Genomic DNA, 8,918 nt, shown 5'->3' with positions numbered 1-8,918 from the left:
ATCAAGGTGATAACCGTAACAATATGTTGGAAGTCTGGCAGGGCTGCTCCTAAGAGCACTTGAAACATCGAAAATCAAGACAAGAAAATTACCAGCTAATTTCATGCAGGAACACATCCTCCACGGTTGTGTTAAGAAAAGAAGATGGGATAATGGAGAAGCTTTGCTAAATCGCTTTTCTTTTTAAACAAGGAGCGAGGTGGTGCCACAAATGGAGATTTGGGACCCCAGAGCTGCAGGAGAGACACAGAGAATGCACAAAGCAGCAAAGTGCAGTTCTGAATGAAACACTCAGAGTGCAATGACCAGTGGGGACGAAACCATGAAACTGGGCTTGAGGAGGCTGCAGACCCCTCCCTCCAGGCTGTTTATCCTGATTTCTCCCAAAACAAAGCCCGGGCAAATCCTGGGAATGTGGATGTGGTTTCACATTCCAGTCCCACCACCCAGGCTGGAATAAAAGCAGGAGTCAACAGGCTGCAAACCCCGGGATACCACAGGCATCAAATCTTCTCCTGATGAGAGGTTTTCCAAATCTCATCCTTTTCCCTCAAACTTACACCAGGGATGAGTTTGGATCTGGTGATTTAAAATGTCCTGACAAGATCCACATGAACACAAAGCAGAGAGCTCAGGAAGAAAAAGGAGCTGAGAAGTCACTGAACCACAAGCTCTGGCATGTCCAGTAAAACTCAGCACGTGGAATTTAGGCAAAGGGAAATATTTAAGACCGACAGTTCACCAGACTGTGCCCAAAAATATTTTGAAAGAAGTTTCGTTCACTTGGTGTTTTTACTGTTTTTGTTTGTTTTTGTCTTGGTTTAGTTTCTTAGTTCACTTTAGAAAAGGTCAGTTCACTTGGTGTTTTTACTGTATTTTAATTTTTGCCCCATGGCCATTAAAATAAAATCTCATTGCTTTTGAGTAGAATAGGAAGCAAAATGACCACATTTCATTATATTCCTATGCCCAGGGAACAAAAAAAAAAACCGTTGGAAAACCGAAGTGTCCTTCCTGTCCTGTTCAACCAAGAGGTTCAGAGCTCCTGTCCTGTTCAGAGAGGTCCATTGGTATTTCAGGATACTTGATCAGAGCCAAAGCTCAACCTCTGAGCCTCTTTCGGCTTGACCATTATTACTATAAGTGATGTTTTCATTTTCGTCTAAAGCCACGAAAAGTGTTTTATTCTCCCCAGCTGGCCCAGAGATAAGGGACTGAATCCCCAAAGATTCAGTCATTGAGCAGTTCTCACGTGTTACTTTATTCCCCTGCTCAAAGCCCTTCTCCTCTTCCCACCCATATAAAGCAAAATAATCAGAAAAGAAGGGGCTTTGAAGTCGATCCCACATTCAGGGCTGTGGCCCTTCCCTCTCCAGCCACCTGAGGGGTGTCTGTGCTGGGGGCTTGACTCAGATCCCTGAATTCCATCAGGGAACACTCTAGGAATTGAAATCTGCACTTTCACTGGGACTTGTCTCTGATTTTCCCCTGCCCAGGGAGGCTCTGCTCCGAGCAGAGATCAGACCTTGGTTGGTTCCAGGATCTTGCCAAGACCCAGCACAAGCCCGATGGGTCCAGGACAGGCTCAAGCGGTGACTTCAGTGGCGAAAGAAGCTCCAGTCAAAGAACCCAGCTCTGCCCTTGTGGCTGAGCAATAAAATCCTCCCTGAGAGCCCTCCTGACACCAGAGGGTGCCAGGCACTGGGAAACACAGAATTCAGAGATCCCCGTGCTCCTGAGCACAGGGGAATACACAGAGATGAGAAAATCAGCTCGTGTTTTCAGCTCCCTCCTTGCAAGGGGAGATGTTGTGCCTTGGCAGAGTTCAGCAGAGCTGGACACAAAACCCCAGCACTGGCACAGAGGTTTTCCAGGGGCACAGCCAGATCCAGCCCCATTTTCCATCTGGATCCATGCTCCAAGGTGTTGGGAAGTGATCCACCCCCAGGTATTCTCAGAGTGCAGAGCTTGTAAAGGAGCTCTCCGTATTCTTACCCAACACCAAGAGCCTTGTAAGGCTTTGTCAGAACCATGGAATTTCTGAGGCTGGAAAAGCCCTCCCAGACCATGGAGTCTGACTGTTCCCCCAGCACTGCCGAGCCCAGAACAAACCCCTGTTCCCAAGCAAAGGGAAAATTGGAAGGGCAGGTCCTCACCTGAAATAAAACTTTTCAACTTGATTCATCATCAGCTGAAGGTTTGGCCTAAAATCTTTCGTTCCTTTGACAGAGAAGATAAAAATAACTCGTTCTTCTCTGTTCATGTATTTTCACCTGTCCTAGCAGTGGCAAATTTACTCCCTTCTTCTCCTACCAGGCCTCTAGAAAGACCAAGGCCAGAGAATACCAGGCTGGAGCTTGTTTTGCCTTGCCTGCCATCAACATGTGGATGACAGGAACTTCAACTGCAAACCCAGAAGTGAAATTCCCTCGTTTTCAGGTCCTGTTCCCACCGAAACATCCCCTGACAGTGGCAAGGTTGAACATTTGAAATGAAGGGCAGTGTTTGGTCTGCAGATCTTTAATTATCAAAGTGTGGGCTGAGCACGGAGAACTATCCACGGGATGAGTTCCGTGTCTGCTGGGATGGGGATTTACTGGCACATATTGGAGCTGGAACTCTGGGGTGAGATTTTATTTCCCAGTTTATTTTACAGAGCTCCCCTTTGGTGCTGTAACAAATCCCTGAGCTCTGCTGGAGCATCAGGCAGGAATCACCTGCGGCAGTGAAAGGCGGGGGGACAGGGACAGGGACAGGGACAGGGACAGGGACAGGGACAGGGACAGGGAGCCATGGCAGAGGCAGACTAACAAGGCAGCCTTCATGTGCTCGGGGGAGGCAGATGTGATACAGGAATTCGTCTGAGTCTCAGCAGGCTGACATTTCCCAGCAGCAGAAGTGTCACGACAGAGATTGGCACTGTCCCCATAGGAGGATGTTGCCAGCAAGGGTTGATGATGCTGGGCCAGGCACTGTGGAGCCCTGGCATTTGAGGGCAGAGGTGAGTCTGCAGAGCTGTGTGGGCAGTTCCTGCCCTGGCACAGAGAGCTCTGAGCACACTCTGGGAGCACTGGTGGCATTCCTGGCACCAGCAGCAGCTGTGGCACACCTGGGCTCTGCCAGCTGCTCCTCAGCTCAGGAGCTGAAACTGAACTTAGAGAGTCACAGAATTATTCAGGTTGGAAAAGCTCTCTGAGAACATCGAGTCCAACATCCCCCGGCACTGCCAGGTCCCCAAGTGCCACATCCACATGGCTTTTAAATCCTTCAGGGCTGGGCACTCCACCACTGCCCTGGGCAGCTGTGCCAGGGCTGGACAGCCCTTTCCAGGAAGGAATTTTCCTCCATACCCCATCTAAACCTCCCCTGGTGAAACCTGGGGGCATTTCCCCTTGTGCTGTCAGTTGTTACAGGGACAAAGGACTGACCCTACCTCGAGACCTCCCAAAAGAGCTCCAGCAGCCTCTGGAGATGTGGCTGCCCCAGGATCAGGGAGCCGATGCTCTGTGCACATCGCTCCTTGGCCATGGCACAGGAGAGGTGATTTCAGAAAGGAAACTCCTCATAAGATCCTCATAAACCAAAAAAAAAACCCACTTCAAACTGAGGGGACATGGCAGAACATCCTCCGTGTTCCCCAGGGCACTCTGCTCCTGCTCTGGTGGTGAGGGATGGGGTTTGAGTCACACAGGGACTGAGAGAAATCACTGCTTGTCACAAGCTCCCCAGCCAAGGGTTTTTTTCTTCGTTTATTGACTCCCAAACCTTGAAATCAAATCTTGGTTCTTGGTGAAGCCACTGCTGTCCCAGCTGATGGCCTTGGAGAGGGGGTGGCACCTCAGCCTCCCACCGGGGCACATTAAACTGGCCCTGGGACACACTGAGGGATGGCTGGGCTGGCTGTTTAAGGCTTGATATTCTTCCTCTCTGTCTTTAAATTGCTTTGGTTTGAGTCTCACAGCCAAAAACAATCAATGCAATCTACAAACGTGCATGTCAGAAAATAAAGGTGTAATAGGAGAGCACAAGGAGGGTCAGGAATTGTTCACACCCAAGGCAATAATGGATTTCCTGAGGGGGATGTCAGCTTTAGGGCACAGCTCATCTTGTGGCAACTTTCCTTCCTCATGCATTTCCCAGACTTTAATGTGGGTAATTATTATACTTCCATTAATTGACCCTGTCAGCAGTGAGCAGAAGTTCTGGGATGGTATTCCTGGGAAATGGAACCTAACAAAGCACTCTGCCCCTCTGGAACAGGCAGACGTGGCTTAGGGCAGCTGACTCTGGAAAGATCAGGGAAGCCCTCGAGAGCAGGGATGAGTGGGCTGATCTTAGAAACAGCAGGGAAAACACCCACACTCAGTTTGCCTTCCCCTGAAGCTGCCATTGTCCCCGTGGATAAAGCCAGCAAAGGTTTCTCCAGAGCGTGTTTGGTTTTACTGGGTAAGGACAAAGTCATCTCCAGTCCTTTTTCGCTCGGAGCCTGAGCCCTCCACACGCTGCTGGTGACAAACCCCCTGCACTTGTCCCTCTGTCCCCCTGGGTGCCCCCCTGACCCTAGGCTGACTCAGCCCAGCCATGTGCGCTGGGTGAGCACAATTTCACAACAAAATAATCCGTCACTTCTCAAAAAGGGGCAAATTTACTCAACCACTTGGAAGAAAAAAAGGGAAATGCAGCCTAAAATTCCTTTTATTTATAGTGGGAAATGAAGCATGAGTAAGATGATTAGAACTGTAATTAAACAAGAGAGTCAAACCCACAGATGGGCACAACATAGAAAAGGAGGCTCTTGGAGAGACAGCATCCTGAATCCTGAAGTATTTTTCCCACTGCAAGCCCCAGGGAGACCTCTCCTTAATTTGCTGTCTAACAAGAAGCTCTGCCCAAAAGCCCCTCTGTTTACCTAGGAATGAAAGCCGGGCCTGAGGAAAAGGTCGAGCCAATTTTCTCACTGAAATATCCTGCACACAGAGACATGCAGAGATCCTGAAATCTGAGCTTCATTACAAAGGGGAAAAAACAATTTCCTAAGGATGACAGGGGAAAAGCCTGGAGGAGATTCTGTCTGCAGCCAAGTAAAGCTGGAGTCTGGCTCCAATCCTGAATCCCATCCCTCTCTGACGCTCGCCAAACACCAGCTCAGCTCTGCAGATGCCCTGAACATCCTAAAACCATGTTGTATTTCAGTCCCATCACTGCTCTCCTTCCTGGATGATGCAGTTCTTGGCATGTTTTCCTCAGTTTTCCCAAGCCCACATTCGAATTCCCTGGGATAGGTTTCGATGTCTTGCTGAGAGGCAGATAATCCACCCTTTGTCACTAGGGATTGATGCCTGTCTCGAAAAAAAGAACAACTCCACTGCATCAAAGAAAAGCAGTTAGGAATAAATTTGCCACTGCTAACAAGCTTGACTGGGTCAGAGCTTTGTGTGCTGGAACAAAGAGTTTAAGACCCTGGAACATGTTTGGATTGCAGAGGAAATTCCATTCAGTCTCGGGAATGCACTGGATCATTCGAGTTTGTAGATCAGGTCTTGCACTGGACGAAGATCAGACCCTTACAGGGCACCTGATCTGCTCTAGAGCTGGTTCAACAAGATCTGGGGGTTTTTTGAGACAGAAGATGCCAAATTCAGCACAGTGCCAAGGGGAAGCCAATAATTCCCAGCTCTGTCGTTGGCTCATTCATCCATGCAGGGCATAAATCCAGCTGGGAGCTCAGTGTGCAATGGGAGCTGCTAAGAAAGAGTTCCAGGAGACAACTTTGGCACTTGGCAGCGGGGTGAGGAGAGCAGCTCCATGTCCTGGGGGATCCGGGAGGGCTGGAGACTGCTGGGCTGTGCTCTGCAGCAGTGACAGACACGCTGCACTGCCTGAGCTGCAGAGATATGTCTGGAGCTGCAAACACATCTGCTCTGGCCTTGCTCAACCCTCCCTGCCGCTCCCAGTCCATGAATGTTGGAGCCAGGGAGTTCTCAGGGAGCTGTCTCGTTGGGAAAGGCAGACTGACATCTGTTTGCTCAGGTTTAGACAGCAAGGAGAATTTCTGTGAGTGTGCCTTGGGATGCTCAGGAGGCTGTTCCTATTCACGGATACAAACCACACCCTTGAATTATCAGACTGTTAAAAACAAGAAGTGCAGCTCAAATTGTAAGGCAATAAACAAGAAGAATCTTGTAGAATAATTTTGAAACTGAGGATCATCACAACCTGCTCCTGGCTGTTCACTGGAACAGAGAAGGAAGTTCCTTGTGTGAGCTGTTTGTTCATACATCCAGTTCAGCCCCAAGAGTGACACTGAAACTCTGTGTTCTTCCCTTCCTGGACTCTGCTGGAAGTGGACACAAGTATCAGGTGATTCCATCACACCCACTAAGATGACATTTTATCTTCTTTCCACTAAAGCCATCCAGCCACAGCAACTCTGAAGGGAAAAAAACCCCAACTCTACCAAACCTTTCCTTCCCTCACAGCTCCTCAGTGATTTTCCAGCTCTGCAAGTGACGCTTTAATTAATGACATCTCCTGCCTGGGAGCAGGGTGGGAGCCTGTCCCAGAGCCCCAGCACAGCGTGGGGAGCAGGTCATTAATCCAAGGCAAAGCAACACAACCAGGGAGGCTAAAAATACCCAGGACACCTGATTGCTCCACCTGATTGTAGAGAATTGAGAGGAGGAGAGGGACAGGCCCTGCATGCTGAGTGCTCGGGGCTGCTGCAATCACAGCCCCCGCCTGGTGTAAAACCTTTGGAAGGGAGAGCAGGGCCGGAATGTTGTGTTACTGCAGCAGATCAGCTCAGAGGCAGCACCTGTTGGACTCCTTCAGCAACACAAGGGATGAGCTGATTGTTTGGTCCAGCAGATCCCTGGATATCCCATGGCATGGAAGTAGAACACCAGCAACCACCGCACTGCCCCGGAGTCATGGCACTAACAGCATCACTGTCCAGGGATGCCAGCAGGAAAAGGTGGAAGAAACAGCACAGATTATTTTCCATAAGCTACTTTCAAAACCTCCAGTTGCATAATTCCAGGTATCTCAGCACAGTGATTACAAGCCCAGGATCCCAGGGTGGTTGGGTTGGGAGGGACCTTAAAGCTCATCCAGCCCCTGCCATGGCAGGGACACCTTCCCTAGCCCAGCTTACACAGGGATGTGCAACTCCTCACACAGGGAACCTGACACCACCTCAGGAGAGCAAAACTCACTTAAAAACCCCTTGGGGATAAGGGCAGTGCCAAGGGTTAAAGTCTACAGGAGCCCCTGCCCAGCTTTGCTTTCATTCCTCAGGGCAGCCTCATATTCCCTGGATTAAGCTCCTTGTGTATTTCTCCTCTCCGGGAAGATACTTCACTATTTGTGACAGTCAAAATTCTAAAATACAGGCAGGATCTGTTCTCCCCGAGGCTCTTTTTGAGACAGCTCTTTCTTGACTATCACTCAAGTGAGGAAAACAAACTCCAAAGGCCAAATTCCCGCTGGTGTTTCAGCTGCCTTTGGCACCCCCTGCACATTCCATTCTCTGCTTCCCAAATGATAGAAGCCAGTGTTTGGGCAGGCGCTGGGGGTGGAATTGTATCTAAACTCATCATCTCAGGGTATTTTTGGCAGCATTTTCTTGATGACACTTGTAGACAAAGCTCTGCAACAGCCCCTCTGGCACTCGGTGTGGGTGTCTGGTAATGCCCCCTCCCACCCTTCTCGCAGTAAAAATAGCACAAGAAATTGTTCTTTTCTCAAACATCTCCCCCCAAAATGTCATTTTCATCCGCATCACACAAGATTTCACTGCTTTGTTGATAGGGATTTATTGTGTTGGATTTTATCTGCCTCTTAAACACTTCCTAAGTGGGGAGTGAGTAATAAAAATGAGATTACAGGAATTGCTTGGTGGGGAACAGACCAGACCTGCAATTCAGCTTGCTTGTTCCTGCAACCTGAGGAACTTCAAACTGATCTGCAATTTGCAAAATAAATTTAGAAGATCGCTTTTCTGTCAGTACAAAGCGTGTCCAGAGTGAGTGTGAATGGCAGAATCAATGTCAATGAAAGGAACTCAAAGCAAGATCAAAGGAGTAACAGATTCCTGTAGTACAGGGGAAATTCTGGAATGAATATGACTTCAAATGACAGCAAAAATGGGTATCTCGAAGATGCTGTGGGCTGTACTCAGCAGTTCAGTCAAGGTGGGACATTGCCTTGGTGGCCTTGTGCAGGACACTCCCTGCACTGTGCCAGTTCTGCCTTCCTTCCTTTTTTGAGCCAAGGTGGAATAGCCTCTTTTAAATCCACTTCACCTCTGATCTGGGTGGGGTTTTATGCATTCACCTCCTTCAAATGTACTCAAAGTGCGTTTTCTGAGCTTCACACTGTGGCCTCGTTCTCTGCTTATTTTCTTCTGACACCTCCTCATCTCCTCAGGCCCAAAAAATGCAGATTTCAGACAGAACATGGGCACAACCCATCTATGACTTGGGAAAAGCTCCCTGGAATAAGTCAGCTCTCTTTATTCTCTGAGATTCCTGCTCAAACATCCCTATGGCACAAGTTTTGGGAGAAGCTGTGAGGGTGGCAGTGCCTGCCTGAGCAAGCAGCTGTTCCTCCAGCTCTTCTCATCTCCACATCCTTGTTTTCCCCTCATTTTTTATTTTCGCCTTGTGTTTTTGCACTTTCCTTTGGGAAGAGGAGGAAGCAGCACTGCTGTTCCACAGGTACATTTTGTGCAGAGCTGCAAAGTCCCCTAAGTGATGCCCACCCCGTTTATTATTAAACTTGTTATAAACCATCCTCATCCTTCTGCAAACCCCAGGAGAAGCTACGGGGGAAAAACGACTTCGGATCACGTGGAACACAAACACAAAGCCTTAATTAACGAGCGCTGCCCCCACTAATTGCAGAGGAGCAGCCTGTGC

Source organism: Chamaea fasciata, unplaced genomic scaffold (genome assembly GCF_029207755.1).
Source record: "Chamaea fasciata isolate MVZ Bird 193981 ecotype frontalis unplaced genomic scaffold, bChaFas1.0.hap1 SCAF_22, whole genome shotgun sequence".
NCBI classification, from domain to species: domain Eukaryota; kingdom Metazoa; phylum Chordata; class Aves; order Passeriformes; family Sylviidae; genus Chamaea; species Chamaea fasciata.
This window is presented reverse-complemented; position numbering follows the sequence as displayed.